The sequence below is a fragment of the Panthera onca genome, chromosome Y (assembly GCF_046562875.1).
Source record: "Panthera onca isolate mPanOnc1 chromosome Y, mPanOnc1 haplotype 2, whole genome shotgun sequence".
In the NCBI taxonomy this organism is placed as follows: domain Eukaryota; kingdom Metazoa; phylum Chordata; class Mammalia; order Carnivora; family Felidae; genus Panthera; species Panthera onca.
The window spans coordinates 26,193,586-26,217,687 of record NC_138358.1 but is presented as its reverse complement, the minus strand read 5'-3'; the positions used below and the strand labels follow the sequence as shown (position 1 = coordinate 26,217,687).

The window sequence follows — 24,102 nt, the reverse complement described above, 5'->3', positions numbered from 1 at the left end:
TAAATTACTTGCCACTTCCCATACTCGATAATGTAAAGAACTAAACCATAGTTATGCTATAACTTTGTAAACTCCAGCTCACTCTTTCATACCCTCCAGATATGTGGACCCCAGTTTGAAAGCACGATGCTAGAGAAACATTAGCATCACTTAACTATTTATTCCTCCCCACTGGTATCAACCTTATATTGCACAGACCAGAAACTAGAGGCCAACATATTACATACGAATGACTTTGTACTAAGGGTGCCACATTTAGTAAATAAAAACATGGGATACTTGGTTAAACTTGAATATCAGATAAACAACAGATCATTCTTTTCAGTGTGTGTTCCATATTTACTTGAAATTCAAATTTAAATGGCTGTCTTGTATTTCATCTAGCAACCCTATTTTGTACTGGTGTACCAAAACGATCGTATTTTGCCAAAACGCAGTGTTCCTTTGCCTGTTCCCACCCTCGCCCTTCACCAACCTTCCTTTCTGTGATGTGAATATATATCTTCTCACATGATGGAGCTGGGGGGCTCAGAATGCTCTTGTTACAGACCAGTGTGTTCTATCCCAGGCCAATGTTAAAAACAGAACTTTGTTTTCAAAGTGTGTACAGAGGAACTAAGGAAGGTGTTAGTTCACCTTCATTTGCACCATTTGTACCACAAAAGGCACAGGATAAAGACAAGAAACTTCCAGATCTGCCACAGGGCACAGATGACCACAGAACAGCTGTGACTCTAAATGAGACAAAGACAAGGAGGGTGGGTTCACTTCACCAGGAGAAATGGAGACCAGGAGACTGGGGGCTGTTCTCTGGAACTTTCCTTTAGGGCAAGGTCTCAGCTGGAGACCTTGCTTGACCTTGCTTTTCTCTTTCTTCTCCTGGAACTTCAGTGCGATGCTCAGCTCCAGCGCCATCTTGTGACCTGAGGATGGGAGTCACGTTCTAAACTCAGTGGTAGCTCCCCAGATGCCCTGTGGTGCTCTTGCATAAAGTCAAAACCAGTGGATTGGTCCAGAGCCTTCTGCCAGGGCTGGGGGTCATTGTCTGCTGACTCTAATGCCTGTAGACTGACCATAGTGACTCTGGGGTTTCTGATGGATGGTGGTCCTGCCCAAAGACACAGAGAGGTTCTTAAGAAGAACCAAGTTTCCAACTTCGTTTGTTTTGTTTCAGACGTGTTGAGCTTCAAAACACACACCGGAAAATCAACAAAGGGGCAGTTGGATAAACAGATCCTGAGCTCAGGAGATAGTGTCATGAGTGTAATGTCTAAGAACACAAAGAGATTGGATTAAATCCTGTCTCTGCTGCATCCTGGATGTTGACCTTGGGCAAGTTCCTGAATCTCCATATGCCTCTGTTTCCTCATGTGTTGGAAGGGAGTCAGGATAGTAAGACCTACCTCATAGGGACATTACGAGGAGTAGGTATGGTGAGGTTCTGGTGTGAACACTTTGTACGTGTTCCCTCTTATTACTCTCTCCTGTAAACCATCGACAGGTGTTTCTCCATGATACTGTGGGATTGAGCAGAGTAGCTTGGGGAGACACTAGCAGAGATACAGCAAGAGAGAGTGCAGGACAAAGACCTCCTCATCTCCAACAGACACATGTGGCAGAGGAGAATGAAACTGGAAAAAGTTACAGGGAGGGACCTGTCAGTAAGGAAGAACAAGAGAAGACAGTACAGTGATCTCCCATGGGGAAGTGGCCAAGGGGCCATGTTGGTGAGAAGTCTCATAAGAACAAAGCCTTAGGAAAAAAAACTAACCCAGATCTGTTGCAATCGATGCTATGGAATCTCTGGAGTCCTTGTGACCACTGTTTGGGGGGGCGGGGATGAAAGGGCCAGAAGCCAGGCTGATACTGGCCTGGGAAGGAATAGGGATTAGCACACGGAGACAGCAAGTACAGGCCACTATCTTGAGAGGCTGGCTCCTGAAAGGAGGAGACAGAAAAACTAAGGACGTGAACATTTGAGATCGTGTTCTATTTAAAAGCAAAGATGTCTAACGCAAAGGGAATAATTAGGTAGATTTGTTATGCACCACAGGATGGAAGTGTATGCGGCCGATAAAGTAACGGCTTTTGCTATTTCTGTTTCTGTTCCTAATTGCTACCGAGCAAGTCAGCGTAAATCAGAACATTGAAGAGAGGCAGTTCTTTTGTGCGGAGACCTTGCGATGGGAAGAAGGTCTACAGGAGATGCAGGATTCCACGGACCTCTGGTGCAGTGGACAGGACCCAGCCTGCACCCCGAGCACTCACCCCAAGATAAACAAGACAAATCATTTGCCTCCACAGTTCTTTCCTACCCTTCCTGGTGCCTCTGCTATGGCGAGTACGCTACAAAATCACTCTTGCTTTATAAAAAAACAAAGAAACAAACAAACAAAAAACCCGGCTTGAGTGTTTAAAATGCAAGCTTGTCCAAGGGACACCTGGGTGGCTCAGTGGGTTAAGCAGCTGACTCTTGATCTAGGATCAGGTCATGATCTTACGGTTCATGAGTTGGAACCCTGAGTGATTGTGCGCTCTCTCTCTCTCTCTCTCTCTCTCTCTCTGAAAATAAATAAAGTTAAAAAATAATAAAATGCTAGCTCCAAGATATTTAACTCTTATGAAGGTTCACTCCCAGAAGCTTTTAAATGAGTAAAAATTAACTTGTCACATGTCTGTTAACACCTTACGCAAGAAGCTTCTCCTTTAATTAAATGTTTATAAAAAAAATGTGTGTGTGTGTGTGTGTGTGTGTGTGTGTGTGTGTGTGTGTGGCCATGCCATTTATAAGAACTTCTTAAAGCAAACTTCCCAAACCGTGCCTCCCTTCATTCTTCGGCTTATAGTCCCAGAACAGAGCCTTCCAGGCAGGCTGGGGACTTCAAAGTGGACAGGTGCAGGCATGCTTACCTGGGCACCCTCATGCCTCACAATGCAGTGGCTGACAGGTGATAGATGGCCCTTGCCACCAGGACTTTCCTCCGTAATTCCACATGGGAGGCACAAGTCTCTGCAGTTCCTAATGGTGCAGGTTGACACGCACAGATTTTTCTCTTTTCTGTCACCTTCCAGAACATGCATATCTCCTCCGTTGTCCTTGGTAACCCCCATTCTTTCATCCTTGCAGAGTTAAGCATTTGTTCCCAGGGAAGGATTAAAGCACAGATCAAATCTCACACAAATGGAGCAAGCTACCCGTTTCAGGTCAAGGTTCACATGAATTATGTCAATTTAAGAACCACCTTCACAGAGAAACTTTTTTTCTCTTTTTCTTTCCTTTTTTTTTTTTTTTTTTTTGCAATACCAATTCTGCCAAACCTAAGAAGTACAAAGGTGAACAGGAAACCTTTTTGCAAATGTCACATTTTACTTTCAAATTCCTAAGCACAATTGTCCATTATGTCCCAGAAAATTGGTAATAACTAAAAAAAAAAAAAAAAAAAAAAAAAAAAAGCAGATAATGGATAAGTACTGTGGCAGACCAATTATAATGTATGCTTAAAATTATCTTTTTGCAAACTTGTTCTCAGCTCTTTGGTTCTTTTGATTTATGCGAACCGTGACTTTTTAACTCTAGGTATCATCCCTCATTTTAAGAGATCTGGTGAAATCTTTTACACTGAAGAAAATGGAGGGAATCCAATTTCTTGTCCCCCAAAATGAGACAGATTCTTTTTTTTTTAAATTCATCTCTAGTTTATTATGCTATCGAGCTTTAAGAAAACTTCTACTTGTTTCTTTATGTCCAGATATCTGACATACAGAATATGGATATTTCATATCACTAACCGGTGCACAGCAAAATGTAATTTAAGAGAACAGTTTTCAGTAACTGTTTTGTAGAATGAACTTCGCACCTGGGAGTCATAAGTTGGGCCAAGTTTTAAAAATCCGTCGGCAGTTGGAAACGAAAAATAGCAAGATAGAGCAATTATGTTGAGAAACTTTTTTTTTTTTAGCCTCCAGAGACTCACATCTATTAAAAAGAAAATTGTCTTCTTAAAGTGTGATTATAACTCTGTCCTTTTGAAGTTCGGTAGTGAGAACAAAATGTGCCTAATTTTTGTTTATTCTTTATTCTATCTGGATTGGACGTGACTTATCACAGGTGTACCTGCAAATCATTTTGTAGCTTTTCCTCCTCATAAAATTTCGCAGTGCCGAGAATTTGCAAAGAAGACTTCTTCCCCAAGACTCATGGCTTCTTCGGTGTTGTCTCTTTTCTTTCTTTAGTTGTGGAGTTTCTTTGCTCCATCCTCAAGTCAATTTCTGGGATATTTGGGATGATTTGATGGTTATCTAGTTGTGTCTTAGGATGAGAGGAGTCTAGGTTCCTCCTACTGCACCACCACCTTCCTCCTGTTGCTCAAGACGAGATAGACTTTTATCCTTATTGACAGTCTTGCCAAAGTATGGGGGAAAATGTGTTACTGTGTTAGGTTTCCTTACAGGTGTCCCAGAAGCCACAGCATTGGAGAAAATAACTTTATATTTTGAATTTAAAATCCGTATTTTGGTATGAATTTCCCGACACCTGACGACATATTTATTGTTACAACTGAGAGACGCTATTCCATGAAAAGAACTCAAGAATTATAGGCAGCTATGTAGGAGTTGCATAAAGATCTTTAAAAAACACAAAGATTTGCATACCATTTTTTCTATATTTGGTATTGTTGATATTGGATTAGTTCTTCCTTCTGCTGTGTTCACTGAAATCAAGGGATAAAAGCCATTCTGGGATAGTGTCACAAAACTGAGCTGCAAGCTTGAGCCTCTCCTTTCCTCTAAAATAAAGGGTCTTTTAAGCTTTTGGTTTTTTTTTTGTTTTTTTTTTTTTTCAGGGCTCAGTTTGATTCATGGTTTATAGCAAGGGTTGGCACATTATAGCCCATGAGCCAAATCCAGCCCTCAGCCTGGTTTTATAAATAAAGTTTTATTGGCACATCCACATCCACTGGCTTAGATATTGTTCATGGCTGTTTTCACATTACAAGGACAGAGTTATTATGAAAATTATAGGTGTTGATGAGAATCAGCTAGGTCAGGCCAAAGTGCCATATTTACCATAACTGAATTACAGGAAAGAAAGAAGAAATTGTTTATCAGCCAAGAGGTGGGGACAACCACGAGCCCTAGTTTCCTAAAACTTTAAACTTCCAATCTCTCTTGTATATAATCTAAGGCCCATCAGAGATTATTTTATGGGTAGAGGGGGTGGAGGGAAATGGTCTGCTAGTCCTAAGTGAGCAGACTTGAAGAACTCTATTGGAAATGATCAATCCCTTTTTTAATTTTGTTTTCCTCCAGTGTCTGGCATTCAGCCTCCTATGACAGGGAACAGTTTCCTCTTGGGTTGTTGGGAGAGTTCTTTCAGAGAAAGCATCCCTGCCTCAATTTCTCCTTCCACAAAGTGGGGGGACAAGAGGTCCCACTCTTTTCGATTCTTTTTCTCACTTGGCTGCCCTCCTGAAGAAAGCCAGTTTGTCCCTGTCACCTATGCCCATTGCCCCCAAGCGGTCTGTACCAGGCCTCAACGAAGAAGCTCTTGGCTGGACTCTCCTAGACTCTGGGGCCAATTCTCCTTTCCATGGAAGAAGGTCTTTCTTTTCCATTAGGGGCAGCTATCCAAGTTTAAGTATGGGATTGAAGGGAAGGAAAGCTGTGCAAGTTGCTTTCGTCCCTACTCAAGATCTCCTCTAGGCTATGCTCTAAGAATGGCATTCATGACTGGTGTAGTCTGCTAGGGCTCCCTGTTGGGGTCTGGGGTGAATGGCAATAAAGAATACTCACATTCCAGATACTGTGTTCTGTGCTTGCATTTTGTGGGGAGAAACTGAGGAGAAAGCTTAGCGTCCTTGGATATGGAGGGGAGGAAAAAAATTTCCTCTACCCTCTTAGGTTATAGTAATGAGGCCCGCAAATTACACTGCTAAAAGATAGATTAATAGTAAAGAGGGTTTATTTGTGCATATAGAGTCCTTCATAGAAAAGAAGACCCTGGCAGACTAAGGAGCTTATATGCCATTTTAACAAAGGGCAATACATTGTAGGTAAGTGACAAGAAAAGGCAAAGGGAGGGGCACCTGGGTGGCTCAGTCAGTTAGGTGTCCGACTTTTGGTTTCAGCTCAGGTCATGAACTCATGGTTTCGTGAGTCCAAGCCCCACATCAAGCTCTGTGCTTGGAGCACAGAGCCTGCTTCAGATTCTCTCCCTCACTCTTTCTCTGCCCTTTCCCCACTTGTACTGTCTTTGTCTCTCTCAAAATAAATAAATACACTTTAAAAAGAAAACATGAAAAGGCAAAAGTGTCTAGGGTCCTAGGGTAGTAAATTGTGGAAAAGTAAATAACATGGAGAGAAACGAAAGGAAGATAAGGATTATTTTAGTAAGGTTTGTTTGTAGATCTGTCTCCAATGATCAAGGTGGTTCTCCTCCTGGTACAAGAGCAGGGGAAGCGAAATGCCTTTACGAAGGTAAATGTATGTCCTGCTTTTGGGCAGACAGTGGGGGGACACAGAGCTCTTTCTGCATTTGGTGCTTCTTAATTGCCTTCAGTTCAAACTAATCCTTCTGTCAAAGTGGCGTATTTCGGGCTGGCATACTCTGATCCCCCCCGGCTATCCTAAGGATGCACGGTGCTCCCTAAAAAACTGAGGTCCACCCAGAATCTCAGAATGTGACCTTATTTGGAAGAAAGGTCTTTGCAGATGTAATTAGGGATCTGGAGATGAAACAGTTCTGAATTTAGGGTGGGCCCCAAATCCTTTTAAGAAGAGAGGGCACAGAGAGATGCACAGGGAAGAGGGCCATGTAGAGAGGGAGGCAGAGAAGGGAGGGATGCTGTCATGGACCAAAGAGCCGAGGACGGCAGCACTGGAAGCTGGAAGGGGCAAGGAAGGCATAGTTGTTACGGCCTCCAGAGGGTGCACACCCCTGCTGACACCTTGGGCTTTTGGATTTTTGGCTTCCTGACCTATCAGAGAATAAATCTGTCATTGTAAGCCACCAGTTTGTAACACGTCATTCCAGCAGCCGAAGAAAACTACAGCTGACCCATGAACAACACGTGTTGGAACAGCACTGGTCCATTCGTGTGCAATTTTTTCAAAACCCTTGGTTTTGAAAATCCATTTTCTCTTCCTAATGATTTTCTTAATCACATTTTTCTTTCCCCTACCTTACTTGTTTCTAGGAATATAGTGTGTAATACATATAGAAAATATGTGTTAGTTGACTGTGTATGCAGTTGCTAAGGCTTCTGGTCAAGAGTAGGTTAGTAGTTTTGGGGGAGTCCAAAGTTTATGTGGATTTTCAACTGTGTGTTGTTCAAGGCTTGATTGTCATACACATAAACAGACATCTCATCAACACCCTTTAGTAGTTATACGCTCACAATTATCTCTCTGTACTGCAAAGCCCCTACACGGTACCTTACTGTCACGACCATTATGTGCTATTTTTTGAATTCTTGAACTCGTAACATAGGCTGGGTGCTATGCTGGGCTTTTTGCTGCACATACATTTCAAGACTTTCATATATGTTTCCCAACTGTGCTACCACCTACACATCTCCAGAGTCTTAATCACCAGCACTTCTAAAATATTAAATAGAATAACAGAACATTTCTTCCTTTGCCAATTACCATTTCAGCAATTACTTTAATACATAAAATATTTTAAAAGTTTCTTTCATCTCAGCAGAAAGTCTTTCTACCCAGGGGACTGTGACTCAAAGATGTATTTCAGCCTTAGGCAAAATCGTTTCATTCATTATCCCAGATTTTTGTTATTTGGGTTTTCGTTGTTGTGGTTTACAGACTTGGGACTAAAAGGAAATTTTACACAAAGACTTTATCCAGTGTAAGGAGCTGAGAAAGTAGGCAACACTTCCCCTAAGTACCAGGCATTCAGAGAGATGGGTGGGGAATAAAACCTTGACATTCTGAAAAACCATGTTTTTATTAGTGCCAGAAATATTCAATGGGTACCTGTTATCTCCACTCACAAGATCTAAAACTCAAATGTAGGATGTTGGCATTTCACCAGTAAAGATAAACTGCCTTTCAGTATGAGTCTTAAGCTCTCTTAAATGGTACCACATTTTCAACACTTCACAAAGCATCAAACACACTGACACTTGAGGCAAACATGAATATTTTATTCTCCCTCAATAAAATAGTTAAACACATCCATTCTCTGCCATTCAAGGTTTTACGACCTAAGGCCATGGCTGCGCAATTCAGAAAGAACAGAGCTGAGAAAAAAGAAGAAGAAAGAAAAAAAGTCCAAAGCTACAAGTACTGTCCAGAAAGTTTTACTTCTCTCCATTGATTATCTTGATCCAACAGAGACACGGAACCTACCACATCTGGGGCAAAAAGCAGCCACTCAGAGAATTCTGGATTTTGGTTCTGTAACTGATGTGATCCTCTCATGGTGATCCTTTTGTGACTCTTCTGAAACCTGTCTCCATTGTTTCTTACCACCATTGACTATCACCCCATTCTGCTGGTGCCACCTTCTCTCCATCCCGAGCATGTAACATTAGGTGATCTGAAGAGTCTGGGGAAATTGGCGTCCATCCGTGGAATTGTCACTACCTCTAGAATTGAGAGGAAATGATGCTCATCGTGCCCACTCAAACGTCAGACACGCTCTGTTGAAGCAGGAAAGCAGATGGCAGCACTCGCCTTCCAGGTCTAGGTCAGAATGGGGGCTTCTGCTCTTCAAAGCAAGAATATGGCCCAGGTACACACATCTTTGCCTGTATTCAGCTGGCCACCCTTCTCTGTGCACACAAGTGATGGATCATGGGGGGACTCCTGGCACTTCCCAAGAGCTGTTTGGATGCATCCAAGACTGAGATGCACACAGGTGTATAAGGATATGTGTCCAGGGGCTTCATTGTCCAAAGGCATCTAAGTGTGATTACCATACTGTAACCCAATCGGAGTGCATGGAAAAAAAGTATATCTAAGATGTACACACAATAGAATATTTGGGATGATTTCACATTATTTTAAAAATACTCTATGTGTGCTGACACTATATTGTATGTGCTTACTAAAGGGTCTGGTAGAACATAGACGCAATGGAGTCATTACCCCCCAACAAGGGAGAAATTTGGAGGAAGAACCTGCAAGAAAGCTGGGAATGAGGAGATTGGGATTTCCAATTTACATCTGTACTTCTGTATTTTTCCTTTTTTTTTTTTTTTTTGTCTTTACAAACAAATATTTTAGCATTTTTCTTTATAGTCTTTAAAATGGAATGTGTTTGTATTTTTACCTGTTTTTGAACTAGAACAACTAGGAAACATTGATTTTAAAAAGTGAGGAAAACCAGATGGAAGAAGGAAATCTGAATGGTCGAAAGAACACAAGAATGCTAGAGAAAAGTCCATTAACAAAGATGCAAATTAAAAATAAAATTAAAATCTATGAAGATTCATTGACAACAATGTAAGTACCCAATGACGTCAGACAGATGGGACAAAGTGTGTGATTCTCACAAATAAAGTCATGTCTGGCCAGTAACAATGATACCAAAGAATATTAGGAATTTGTACAGAAAGACGAGAATAATATATAAAATGTTTTTAATTCACAAAGTGGTTTTATTTAAGGATCCCATGTTGTGGAAGAACATTCTCCAAGTCTTGCTGTAATGAAGGGAATATGGAAGGCTGTACTATAAAATGTAAACATTGGTCATTCCTGGGGTAGGGTCGTTGTCGATCTTCATTGCATTCCTTATGCTTATAGATACTTTGTAGCTTTAGAATGAACATGTACTAGTTTGATACTCTGACAAATAGGAGGGACATTAAGAATTGCATGTAGAGTCTTGGTCTAAAGTCAGCAAACATAGATGGCACATTTAAGGGTGGAGTGGCTACAGATGGGGACTGACACATACATGGATTGTCATCACATTTTATCACTGAAGCTATCAATCCAAGTAGTAACTACATAAAATGGGCTTTTAAAAATATTAGGTCATTTTAATTGAATGTAACCATGGTGAATATTGTGGCCCCTACTGTTCTTAATTTGACCATGGTTGAAGTTACAGAGAAATGCTGAGATGTGGGCAATTCTATTCGTCCTTTACACAGAATGAGCCTCTTCCCACAGTATCCTCTTCTGGGCTTCCCAGCAATATAAGCTTTCACATCCAGTCTTTTAAAAGGAAAAGGAGGAAAACTGACTATCACACACGATTCCTTGCCCTCCATACCACCATGATTGGAGACTGTAAATAAAACAAACGAAGAGGTCCCAGACAGAGCAAAGTCCTTTCTCCTAGCACACAAAAGGACTATTTTTGTATTCAGGAGAGAAATCACCTAAAAAAAAAAATGATCCTTTGGTTCTGACAGCTATTTGCAAGCTTTAGAAAAGGGGAGGAAAGGATTGCCTTTCTCAATCAGTGTTTGAATAAGGGTTCTTATGTTAAACTGACATCTTGGTCTTAGGGTGAAACTCCTCTGAGGCTTTCAGAAAACAAAGAGGGCAGGAGTTAGGAAATCTGCTTTTTCAACCCCAGGGTCAGACTCTCAAGTACCAACTATGGTCTCCTTTGCTCTCTTCTCCCTTCACTGGCGGGGTCAGCTGAGATTTCACATGGTATATTTTGGAGCAGAGCTTCTGAAACATTAATGTGCACACAAATCCACTAGGGGTCTTGTTAAAATTATAGATTCTGATTCCATAGGTCTTGGCGGGAAGGGACCTGAGATACTACATTTTCTACAAGCTCCCAGGTGAACCAAGGCTGCCCGAACTGTGCTTGAATGCAAAGGTTTTTGACAGCACTAGAGGAAACAATAACATTTTCTTGCGTATGAGAATTTTCCGTAATTTGCATGCCATTATGGCCAACTTTTGCAATGTTTCTGGGTATACGCATTTTTTATCCAAGGGTGTAGACTGGATAATTACAACAGAATGAAATGTCCCTGAAGTGGATCAAACAGTAAAGAAAGAGATCTTGCAGGGTGTTGGAATCTAGTAGGTCTGTTACCGGAGCATACCTTATACCTCCATGGAAATTGAACCAACTAGATGGCATCATGCCCTGCTAGCAGGCAAGACAAAAACACGATTTAAGAACACAGACACTCTAGACAACTTTGTGGTAGTGACAGAGGCAGGTACTATTGGTGTTTCCTATGCCAACCCTCTTCATTGCATGGAAGTAAAAAACTGTGACATGTTAAGTCAACCTACGACACCATGATGGAACAGGAATGTAAAACCAAGGACCATTCATTCTAGATCACTGCACTGTATCAACAACCTAGAACGGAGCCCCTTATTTGAGTCATCCAACACAAATGGCATGCAGAATTTGTCTCATTCACCAATGTCCACGGGAAATCCAGCCACACAGAGTTTTTGTGAATCTGTTTTGCAGATTTCATCGAAGATTTCATAAGTGAGATGAACAGGGATAGACTTCGTACATTTCACAGCTTATAATCTTCCAGATCTTTGTGACCTTGCATGCCTTTTAAAGATTCCCATCTCCTATTCTCCCTCCATATCTCTCTCCTCCTTTGATGACCTTCATCTTCCTCAATGAAGGAAGGCCATATGGCATTAAACCTATATGTGCTATCAAACTCCATGCTCCACAAAACCAAAGGGTGCTGATCTCCTTTAAGTGGCTACTTAGAAACCATGTATTGCTTCTCTTAGATGCTCATGTGATGTTTAATTCTATGTGTCAACTTGACCAGTCTGAGGGATGTCCAGATAGCTGGTAAAACATTACTTTTGGTGTGTCTGTGAGGGTGTTTCTGTAAGAGATTAACATTTGAATCAGTAGCCTGAGTAAAGAAGATCTACCTTCACCAAATGCGGGAGGGCCTCATCCAACCCACTGGGGACTTGAATAGAACAGAAAGGCAGAGGAAGGACAAATTCTCTTTCTTTGTTCTTGAGCTGGCATGTTCATTTTCTCCTGTCCTCAGATCCTGGAACCCCAGATTAGAGTAGTTTATTTGGCAGTAAATTTCTTTGTACAGCCAGTACTAAATCAGGAATAATTTTTCTTAATTTTGTCTTGTTTAGTATTTTTTACTAAACTTTTTTTAATTTTGGAATAATTTTAGTTTTACAGAAAAGTTATAAAGATAGCATGGAGATTTCCCTTACAACATTTACCCAGTTTCCCCTAATATTCACATCTTACATGACCATGGCCTGCTTGTCTAAACTATGCAACCAACTTTGGAACATTACTATTAACTGTATTTACAGACTTTACGAGGATGTTCCCAGTGTTTTCAATTGTGAGATATTTCTGTTTCAGGATCCCATCCAGGATACTACATTGTATTTACTTATTATACCTCCTAGTTTCCTCTGCACCATGACAATTTCTGAGAATTCCCTTGCTTTTTGTAACCTTCACAGATATTTTCTAGATTGTCTCTCAATCTGGGCTTGTTTGATGCCTTCTAATGATTAAACTGCAGAGATAGGGGTTTGGGGGAAGAAGTCCTCAGAGGGAAGGTGTCCTTCCCATCACATCCTATCAGGGGTCCATGATTTCCATGTGACTCAACACTGAAGATGTTAACCATGGTCATCTATTAAAGATAGTATCTGTTGAGTTTCTCCGCTGTTAATCATTTCTTGAGTTGTGTGACCATGGGATTTTTTTTAATGTATCAATTTTCAAAATACCTAAAGTTATATTTATTTCTTATTTTTATTGAGTTCCTTTTCTCCATGTTCAATTATTTCTAATTCAATTTCATCTCTGTTGCCTTCCTCCAGAAAAAAATTCTTAAATACCATATTTCTCATAGAACTCTCCTGCTTCAACCTGGAGGCTATTCTTGGTTGGGATAAAAGGAAACCCGTATTGTGAGCATCTCCAAGGTGCGAAGGAAAGTAATAAATATTTTATATACATTTCCTACTTACATTTCACAAGAGCTCTCTAAATTAAATATTAACAGACCGTTTTTTTCAAATGAAGAAACTAATTTTCCCAAGGCCATAGTTAAGGACAGTAAGTAATAAAACAGGAGAGAACCTGGATTCCCTACCCAGAGGTTCAAGATCACCCACAAATTTCTCAAATATGACTGTCACTCTACTGCATGGGCCCACTCCCATTCACCCTCCTGAAAAGAGAGGTCTGCGCCCTGCACCATAAGCATTCCCTAAATATCACTGCCTTCAGCATTCACTCCTGCTGCCCCCTTTCTCCAAGTGACCTTCCCAAAATCGCTCATCGTCCAAGCCCAGTTGAAGCTCTTCTCCTCCTGGAAGCTCCTCATGACCATGATGCCCACAACGCCTTCCCCCTCATGTTGAGTGTGCTGCTTCTAGCATTCTCTAGCACTAGAGATGGTCTTCATTCTCTTGCACCCAGCTTGTTAAACAGGGTTAGCCCATCCTTGCACCATGCCATGGAGAGTATAAAAGTTCCAGCCCTGATTAACAGTGCCTGTGCTAGGAAACCCCCAGGGAAGGTCTTTGGCCTCTTAGCTGGAGCCGTACATTATGTCCGTCTCACTACATCCCACCTCTTTGCATTAACCCACTCCTGTGGTCTCCCCTTATATTTAGCTACATGCCCATGCCAAAGTTACCCCACCACCAAAGTACAGAGAGCAGTCCTCAAGACTGTCATCACTTCTGATGCAATTTTGCAAGCTCTGGGGAGCTTCCCTAGACCATTGTCAGGTTCAGTAATTCCATAGAAGGATTCCCAGATATCAGAGAAAGCTGTTTTGCTCACAGTTATGGTTTACTACAGCTAAAGGGTACACACGGAAATTCGCAAAGGGAAAAGGCACGTGGAGATGCATGTGAGAAAATTACAAATGCAGAGCTTCTAGGTACTCTGTCCCTGTGGAGACATGGACAGTGTTACAATCCAGCACTGATGGGTGACAATATACACAGAATACTGCCAAGGAACACCCCCTTGAGACTTGGGTGTCCAGAGTTCTTATGGGGGCTCCATCATGTAAGAAGGACTGACCATGCGGCCGATCTCAGTCCCAACACACTCAGGAAGACAAGCTGATATCGCATGACCCAAAGCGTCCACCCTCTGTCACTTTGTGAGGTTTTCTGGCATGGCCAGAAGCCCCACCCTAAATCACAATGTTACACAATCCAGTGACCCCAAGGCCCCAGGCAAAGACACCTCTCACACAGGACATTCCAAGGGCTTAGAGGTCACCTCCAGAAGGTAAGGGGCAAAGGCCAGATCTCTTTTTGAACACGACTAGATTCTAGATTACACAGTCAGTGTGTCTTACCATCTTGAGGACCTTGCCCCCTTTTCTAACACTTAGCTCTGCATGTGTTTCTTATCATAACCAGAACGTGTGTGTATACACAGATACTCAGACATTGACAATGATGTTTCCAGAGTGCTAGGTTCACGGTTGATTTTGTTTGTTTTTTTGTTTCTCATGTATACTTTTCTACTATATCCAAAGTTTCTACAAAAACGCTTGCCTCTATAACTAGGATGGGAAAACAGATTTTAATGAGGCTTTTTTTTCACATGTTGCCTATCCAGTTTTGTTCACTATGAACTACAAGATTTGTCCACTTACTAACCATTGATATACAATAGTATTTGGAGGACTATACGCTCTTTTTGTTCCTCTGAATTATCTAAAAAATCACTAAAAAGGATATGTTAAGAATAATGTAAACTCAGGCACCTGGGTGGTTGAGCATCCGACTCTGGATTTCGGCTCAGATCAGGATCCCAGGGTCATGGGATCGGGCCCCACATCAGGCTTCATACTGACAGCGTGGAGCCTGCTTGGATTCTCTCTCTCCCCTCTCCCCCTCCCCCACACTTGTTCTCTCTCTCTCAAAATAAAAAAATAAACTTTTAAAAAATTAAAAAAGAATAATGCAAACCCTACTTGCTAACTAGAATTAGGTATGTGTGCAAGTATAATAATGTAAATACATACCTAAACAGCGTCAGCACATACAAGGCACATGTATATGTAAAAATAACTATATGCAGATGTTGATATAGAGACATGTGTGGATTGTGTCACTCAAGAATATATAAGAGGCTTCAGCTAGTGTGATATGGGAATACACTCCTATTTGTCTATCAAAATTTCCTCTCCGCTCATTCCATGGTGCTATTTTTTGGTACGGCATGTACCATCAATGGAGACGATAGAACCCCTAAAGCATCAAGATTGAATCTTAGGGGTAAAAAAAGTCGTAGTGTTTTTATGTATAAAGCACAAACAGGCACGTAGTACAAAACCAGAGGCACTGTGTAACTATGGCATTAAACTTTCACGGGAGGGAGACGGCACAATTAGAAAAGAAAAAGTCCAAAGAAATGAAAGCAACCCCTCTGTGAAGGCATACCTTTCTCAGTCTTAACTGAGAAGTCCATACTTTACACCAGCATTTTCTGAAGTGACTTCAACTGTAAACACAACAACACTGAATGGAGGTCGTGGTGCCTCCTCCCCGCCAAGTGTGAAGCTCACCCAAGCTTCCTTGTAACTATCTCTACGTTTGCAAGAAACCAGCACCATCTCCACCACAAGGGAGGTGCTACAGAATCATGTCATGAATAAAGCAACCACCTGAGCACCAAAGCTTAACAATAAAAATAACACAATTATTGAACGTTTACAATGGAGCCAAGAATGGTTCTGTTAATCTCCTTGGTCCCGACTGCAACCCGATGAAGGGGACACTGTGATTACCATTCTCTTTTTATAAACAAGAAAAGTGACACACAGAGAGTTTAAGTTGAGTTTCCAAGGCGACCCAATTAGGAAGTGAGAGACCCAAGGACAGACCCAGGAGCCGAAGGCTCGTTCCCCTTCTCTGTATCAACACAACATCATTATTCCTGAGAGCGATCCGGCACTTGGAAGAAGTACTCTTTATGCTAAGGAAGAATAAACATACCCTTCATAAATAATACAAAAACAAGCAACAGCTTCTGCAGAGTGGAAACACACTGCCAAGGAGCCTGGAGTATGCTGGCAATTAATAAAACATTTTTAAATATAGTCTGTAATTTGAATACAATAAGGAAAATCAATTAATGACTCTGAAAGAGGGAGCAAGTAGAAACAATTATTATAATTTTGCATGTATTGAGAACTCATAAAAGGCCTGCTGTCGAGCTCAAAAAATCCATTCTCTGTGGTGTGAGGTGGCATTTTAACCACTGGTAGAGATGTCAGTCTACATCGCTGGACCACTGTTTTAATTTGGTAGGGTATGCCTCTGCGAGATCTCTTTCTAAAAAGTCAAATAAGGGGGTGCCTGGGTGGCTCAGTCGGTTAAGCGCCCGACCATCGGTTTCGGCTCAGGTCATGATCTCGTGGTTCATGATCTCACGATTCGTGAGTTCAAGCCCCACGTCGGGCTCTGTGTTGGCAGCCCAGATCCAACTTGAGATTCTCCCTCCCCCTCTCTCTGCCCCTGCCTCACTTGCATGCACTCCCCCCAAAATATTTTTAAAAGTCATATAAAAGAACAAACGTGTTCTTGTCAAACAAAATAACAGAATGTTCTCACTAATTCCATAAAACGTGTTTGATGCCAATGCTATACTCCTATGTATGACAGAGCATTCACACACAATAAATTCCAGGCACAAATAGCTGCAGGTATTAACGTCACATGATTCTGTCTAGTTTTCATCAAATCTTTGCTATACAATTCCAGAAGGTCCTGTGTTTAGATTAGATTCTATTATTTCTGCCACCCGAACTCCTCTTCGACATAACATAGTCACTTTGGAAAGCTTGTATTTTGTTAAACGTGTCTCTGACCAAATGTCTAAATAATCACAGTCTCTCAAAGATGAAAACCTATGCCATGAAATGCCCCTGGTGGGGAGCGTTTCTTTCAATTGTCCCAGGTCTGTTGCAAAGGATCGTTTTGGTTTTATGTTTAAGTTTTTTCTGTTCCTTACAAAGCCCATAGTAAGAGTTCTGGAAATTAGCCTTTAGATGATGATTGTGGGTCTCCTTCCACATTTTCTAAAAGCTACATCTCTAGCCCCACTCTGTGTGAGTAAATCTACAGCTTCAGCTATGACTGATAAGCAATGATTTCTAGTCAATGTTAATTCCAACAATAGATGTTTTGACTACAACGTACAGCTATAGAGCTGGTGACATGCATTGCTTAATTTACTCCCCAAAGAACAGAAGGTATTGGCACAGCTATCATCCCTGACAGATGAGATTCCGGGGAGAAATATCACTTACCAGAGGTGGTGCTTTAGAGTAGGTAAGCTGCAGCTACAAATGGACCCAACGTGGTGGCTCAGACGTGGTCACTCTCATGCACAGTGTAGGGCTTGTGCCATGGGGCAGTGGAAGTCTCTGGTCCACACAGTCATTCGGGGATCCAAGCTGTCATGCTTCTGTTGTCTTCAGCCCACATCTTGCAGGGTCCCTCTGGGCATCAGCTTTACAGTCAGCTGGAAGGAAGTGCAGAGGGGTGGATCCTGTGACAGACATCCACAGTCACACCTGGTACATTCACTTCTGCTCACTTCTGGGGGGGACCTGGTCACCTGGGGACATCTACCCATTAGGAGACTGGAAATGGGCAGAGCTGGGCATACGGAAGAAGGGGTGGGCAGTCTCTTCCACAGCTAAGAAGGAGCCTGAATAGGACTGAACCAAGTTCTTCTGACCCAAATGCTGTACCTTCTCTCTATCCATCACTGCTTGAATGCCATGACTTAATCAAAGTATCATTGAATCAACTGGACTGCTTGCTCACTGCAAATATCTTTTTGAGAGGGGACATAGCCATCGCTGTTTGGGCCAGCACTCTAACTGCCCATGTTTTCCTCCAGGAGGAAATGGGCTTTTCATCTCTTGAGAGCATGATTGACCCAAAGGGCTAATACTTTCAGTGCAAATCTAAGCAATGGGACATGCAGACAGAATGAGCCATGGCAAGAGTGTAAGGGTAGGGGGTAGCTGCTACATATTTGGTTCTGCCCAGAATCCTGGATTCTATAGGTACTTGTAAGGAGGTACCTACTGGGATCCATCCTCTAATAGTGGGTGGCCCCTGGTGGTCATGAGAGTCTTGTAGAAATGAAGGCATTTGTCCAAGAAGAAAATGTTTGTCTGCATAAGAACTCATACATGAATGTTCACAGCAGCACTGTTCATAATAGCCAAAACATGGAAAAATCCCAAATGTCCACCACGTGATGAACGGATCATCAAAATGTGTTCTATTCACATAGCAGAACATTATCTGGCCATAAAAAAACAATGAAATTCTGACACATGCTACATGTGGCTGAACCTCAAAGACATCACACGCAGTGAAAGAAGCCAGACACAAAAGGTCATGTTGTAGAGTCCATTTACGTCAGATGTCCAGAGAAGCCAAACCTATCGAAAGAAAGCAGACTGGTAACTGCCACGTGCTGGCAGAGGGTGGAATGGGGAGTGGCTGCTGATGGTTATGGGGTTTACTTTCAGAAAGGAAATGTTCTAAAATTGTGGTAATGCACAAGCCTGAATCTGTTGAAAACGTTGTGGAATTTAGGTCGGTGAACTGAATGGCATGTGAGTTCCATCTCAAGGAAGCTGCTATTAAGAAAAGAAATCCTTTCTAAGGGGTGTGCAGTGAGCTTGTTCCAATGGGCCAAGGAAGAAGCCTCCAGGGCTCCTTCCTGGAGACTCCAGAGTGCGTCATGATTCCCAGAGCCACATGACCAAGAAAAGCTGTAGCGACCATACCCATGGCACCAACGCCATCCCATGAAACGGGATTCCACGAAACATTCCTTCCGTTCACAGTCATCTTCCTTCTTTATATGCTGAGTCCATGGAGCCTGAGTGGCCAGGAGGCTGAGCGTTGAAACTAATGTTTCCCCCAAGACCCTTCCACAGGGTTACACCCAGGACAATGTTGAAATCTACCTGAACCCCGTGATCCTGGAAAATGGGGAAGGTTAAGAAATTGCCCCACCCTCTCTGTTCTGGAAAGCCGCTGACTGGGAAGAACCACCCTCCCTCGCGTGAGTTAGATAAGTTCACAGACGCCTGCTTGTTCACCTAGACGAGCCAGACACACACTCTTCAGATTCCCATTCTTTGCCTCCTCAATGGTTCACTGAATGGCTTGTTCCCACTCATCCACTGCAACAAAAATCTTTGTTAAGCAAACTTTAGTTCAGCTTCTCTCCTTCTCCCAAGGCCCTGAATTTTCTACTGAGATTGTTTTTATTTGGTACGCTCAGCCTGAGACAGAACAGCTTCTCCTCAGGACAGGCTGGCTCAGGGGGAAACCAAGTTCTGGTCTACCATTGGATTGTGCCACCTTTCATTACATTTCCCATGCCCAGATCCTTCTAGAGTTGTGGGTTATGACAGTCATGACTACTCTTCTCTACGAGAGAAAATCCCCTTTTGGGGCACCTGGGTGGCTCAGTCGGTTGAGTGTCTGACTTCGGCTCAGGTCATGATTTCACGGTTCGTGGGTTCCAGCCCCGCATCGGGCTCTGTGCTGACAGCTCGGAGCCTGGAGCCTGCTTCGGATTCTGTGTCTCCCTCTCTCTCTGGCCCTTCCCCAAGCTCTGTCTCTCTCTGTTTCTGTCTCTCTCTCTCTCTCTCAAAAATAAACATTAAAAATCTTTTTAAATCCCCTTTTGCCTAACTGTCCTTGCTGACCTTGTAGACAGAGCATTCTCTCAAGCTCCATGGACCCTATGTCCCTAGTGGCTTTCCCCACACTTCCAATAATCGTTTGGAATAAAACTCTCTCCTGACTAAGTCTGCGTTTGGTTTCTGTTTCTTTCTTTTTATCTGTTTTGTGTTTTGACACCCAAACACACATGGGGTTCTCAGGACCTAACTGACAAGTGGTTCCTGCAAACACCATCCTTAGTTTCTATGTTGGCCTACTCTCCTCAACGCTGATGGAGTCGATTTTTCAAGACATCTCTTTGCTTCATCTGTGGAGCTCCTTTCATCCTCTGTTTTCTTGTAACGAGTTGAATTTACCACCAGGAATCAGATCCTCAGAACACAACACTCCTTGGAGAAGCTGTTGGACTTGCTACTTTTGGAAGAAGGTAAAAGGACTTTTTTTGGTGACGATGCAGCTGATGGTCTATAAAGAGAACTATGACTTTCTGTAACACAGTGGGTTACAAAGGAGACACCTTGAAGTCTCGCATGCCCGCTGAGCAATGCTTGGGCAAGGTATACAGGGAGCCATGTCCCATCTGGACTGGCTGGGTTCTGCTCTTGACACCTTCTTCTCTTTCTCCAGCTGATCTGTGCCCAGAGCCCTTCTGTTTTACTGAGTTTCTATTTGGAATTTTTTCTTGAAGTGCTGGCTGTTTATCAGTGCATTTCTAGCTAGGTTTCTCCACCCCACAGCGACAAGGATGATGGCCGTAAGTCCTACGTAATGTGCACACCAGTGTTCCTCCAGGGTAGTCATTTGGGTTGATGGTTTCAATCCCCTTCTGTCCTATGTTTTGTGGGCTGTTCCAAGGAAAGAAGCAGGTTTGACCGCCATCACTTCAGTCTCCGGAAAACTTGACTCTCCGTGAAGGAGGAACTGAATGTTTGGGGACTCTTTGCCAAGGTTCATCATCTGTCCCATTTTCCTACAAACACAATTGTTCCAACCAGGCTCACGTTAAATAAACAAGTGGCTCACGTTAGCGTGCCTATTCTGGTACTTTATCAAGAACTGTATTCTAGGAAGTGAATGGTGGACCTACACCTATATTATAGGCATTGAAGGGCTTTATTTACAAACAAGAGTGCTTTAGACAAAGTCTTTTGCATAATATACATAGCAAGTGATTATTCTCTAGTGACCATAATACTCCTAGTCAAAAGCTCTTTCAATTGACATGGCATTCACGTACATCTTATTTTCTGGAAAGTGTATTGGAAACGGCATGAGAAAAGCCCATTTTATGTGCATTTGGGAGAACTAAGCTATTGAATAAAGAGGAAAACCAAATTGTTACTGAAAGACCTCAGTCTCTACTTTGGGGAAGTTTGATAACTCAGTTTGAGAACTGGGTCTTGGGCTCCTTGCTGTTTGGAACGAGGCACAGATCAAGCAGACGGGCATAAAACATTGAAAAAGACATGGTCCATTCTCCCTAGACATTTATCTTCCAGTTTTATGAATATTCCAGTTAAGAATTCTCGACTACCATGCCAGAGGATGACACATTTCTAAGTCTTTCCCCCCATCCCTTCCTAATACAACCCAAATTTAGCACCTCGACCAACAAAATGATCATATCTACTTGGACCCAGACAACGGTCCAAAGAATGGAAAGCTCAATAACTTTGTCCTCTGTGTGATATCTGCTCGATTATTTTAAAAAACAGAAGTCAATGGCCGTTTTTGCACTAAATAGAATCCAAGGCTCTCTTTTTGATTTAAGGCTCTTTGGGGTCACTGAAGTGTCATTTGGAAAATTGCTTCCTGACGCATAATATTATGGTAATGATCCCCTAAAGCCTGGCATAAAGGCTCTGCCACGAGAGCTAACAATTTATTTTCTTCCAAGTATTGTTTTAAAACAAGAGGCAGCTGGGGTCAAGAGAGAGGCTCTGGGTTATAACAGGCTTAATGCAACCCTTGGAATTTTTTTTTTACATGCTTGAGAGGAGAAAGATTGTTCATAAATACTCATTTAGAGAAATGGTTCAAGAGACACAGAAAAGATACATTTCTCTTACATCTGAGCACACGATCATAACCTAATACCAATATAAATACGGGAAGAGAGGAAGGTGTTAGAATTTGGAAGATAAGATTAGAAGCCAGGAGACCTAGATTTAAACCCTAGTCTTGTATCTCATTGATTACATCCATTTGGTTTACAAATCAAGCTTTTTGAGTCCAGCCATATCATACAGAACTGAACTACTTACGTCCAAGTTAGGGGTGAAGATTAAACAGAATATTGTGAGCAAAAGCTAAGAAACCATTTTTTAGCAGATGTCCATAGTCTGTATAGATAGTCTATGTACAGAGTATAAACTCAATACCTATACCGATCACTGCTATTTTTAATGTTATAAAGGAGTTATACACAAAAGAATTACTTACACAGGGCCAGGTACCACATCCATTCCATATTTGAGATAGGTGGTGTGAGGAAATTTATGTTGGACTAGGCTATGATGCCCAGTTGTTTGGCTAAACACTCGTCTTCATGTTGTTGCAAACATATGTTTTAGATGTGAGTACATTTAAGTTGGTAGACTGAGTAAAACAGATTACCCTCCATAATGTGGATGGATGGGGAGTGGTTGGGGGTTGGGGATGGGTCTTATTTAATCATTTGAAGGACTCAGGAGCAAAGACTGAAGTTTCCCAAAGAAGAAGCAATTCCTTTTCAAGACTGCAACATAGAATCCCTGCTGAATTTCCAGCCTTCTGGTCGGCCCTGCAGATTTGGGGGCTTGCCAGCCTGTACAATCACTTGAGCCAATTCCTTAAAATAATTCAATAGTGAGAGAAAGAGAGACAGAGATAACAATACAGCTATTTACAGAGACAGAGACAGATGTGTCTAGATAGATGATAAATAGATATACCTAATAGAATTATAATTATCTATTGTATAGATAAAGATCTATTGGATATACCTATGTATCTATTTACAGAGATCTCTCTTTCTATAAATAAATAGATCTATAGATGGATAGGTATATATACCTATGTATGTATATATCTATATCTGTGTCTATATCTATGTCTATATCTATCTGTATCTATCTCTATCTCTAAGTCTATCTCTATCTCTATCTCTAAGTCTATCTCTATCTCTATCTCTATCTCTACCTCTATCTCTATCTCTATCTCTCTATCTATCTCTAGGGATATCCTATTGGTTCTGTTTCTCTAGAGAACCCAATTTAGGTGGGAAGAACCAGAAGTAAATACACAATGTGAAAGCTCTGTGATGGGTCTCACCATGGCATCAGGTGCTATGAGCATGTATAGCATGAGGACCACTTAATGATGTCTTTGAAGGATGGATTGGATGGAGCTGCCCAAAATAAGGGTTGAAAATGAGAACAACCTTTAATGGGGAGACACAAGGGGAGGAGCCCCAAAGGACACAGCTGAAGATCAGCCAGAGGATGAAGAAGATACACAAGACAGGGGACATGTGAGGCCAAGAAAGACAAAGAGGAAAGCTTTCCCAAGAGAGGGGTTCATCCAAAGGGAATTGTACAGAAAGTGTAAGTCGGAGAGAGGACTCAGTGCAGTGGGGATTTCAGGCAGGTGTTAGTATGGCATAAAGACGAGACGCAAGGCGTGGCTGTGGAGGTGGCTGGAGAGGAATGAACAACAGATCTTGAAGTGAGAAGACCAAGAATTTGATGAGTGCTACTCCCCTAAAGGGCTCAAGGTACACATCAATGGCTGTCCCCGGGGGAGCACTGTAGGGCAGTGGTGGCCCCAGGGAAAAACCAAGAATAGAAGAAGGGTTGAGAAAGTGGAGGTGTTTGTTCACTGTGGTACACATGTCCCAGAAGGAGAAGAGCAGTTAGAGGCTGGGTCAGGAGCCTGGGCGCTAGGGACCCAGGCTTTGAGAGATGCAGTTGTGATGACCAGATGGGCTCATCTCCCAGGAAGGAAGGGACGTGGACAGCCCTAGCCCATGGTCTCAGCCTGCACTGCACAGCAGAATCACCCAGGAATCTTTACAAATACTGCTGCCGCGGTCCCACCCCAGAAACACTATTGTTACTAACCAGGGGTACAGCCTCAAGATAAGAATGTTGAGAAAATCTGTCCGTGTCATGCTGATGTACAGTAAGGGGTAAGAACTATCCAAGTTCAATGACAGGTTACGAGAACTGTGCTTCCCAGAACTCTCACACTTACAGAGAATAGCTATTTCCCTGTACCGGGGAGTATCAGGAGGATCTCCAGGTGTTTGTGAAGATGTTACCATGGCCTGAGATCATTGTAATTTTGCATGTGTTCTCACCGGACATCCGTGGATGAATAAACTCTGCATTCTGGGTGGGGTCCTTTGAGGTCTGGGTTGCTTTACCCTGGAACCAAGGAAAAGCTCTAGTT

At 42.2% G+C, this 24,102-nt stretch overlaps 1 protein-coding gene across 2 annotated transcripts in view; it reads right to left on the bottom strand.

Annotated features, from left to right (window-relative positions):
* Positions 1-24,102, bottom strand: part of LOC145714926 (pseudouridine-5'-phosphatase-like) — a 292,524-nt gene that overhangs the window by 97,578 nt on the left and 170,844 nt on the right. The window contains exons 5-6 of one of the 2 annotated variants that reach the window (XR_014137062.1): positions 17,259-17,473; positions 11,305-11,807 (exon numbers count right to left, since the gene is read on the bottom strand). The gene's annotated coding sequence lies outside the window, so the exon portion shown is untranslated. Of the gene's footprint in view, positions 1-11,304; positions 11,808-17,258; positions 17,474-24,102 lie in introns of those variants that run through there. The other variant, XR_014137061.1, reaches the window with a different exon arrangement.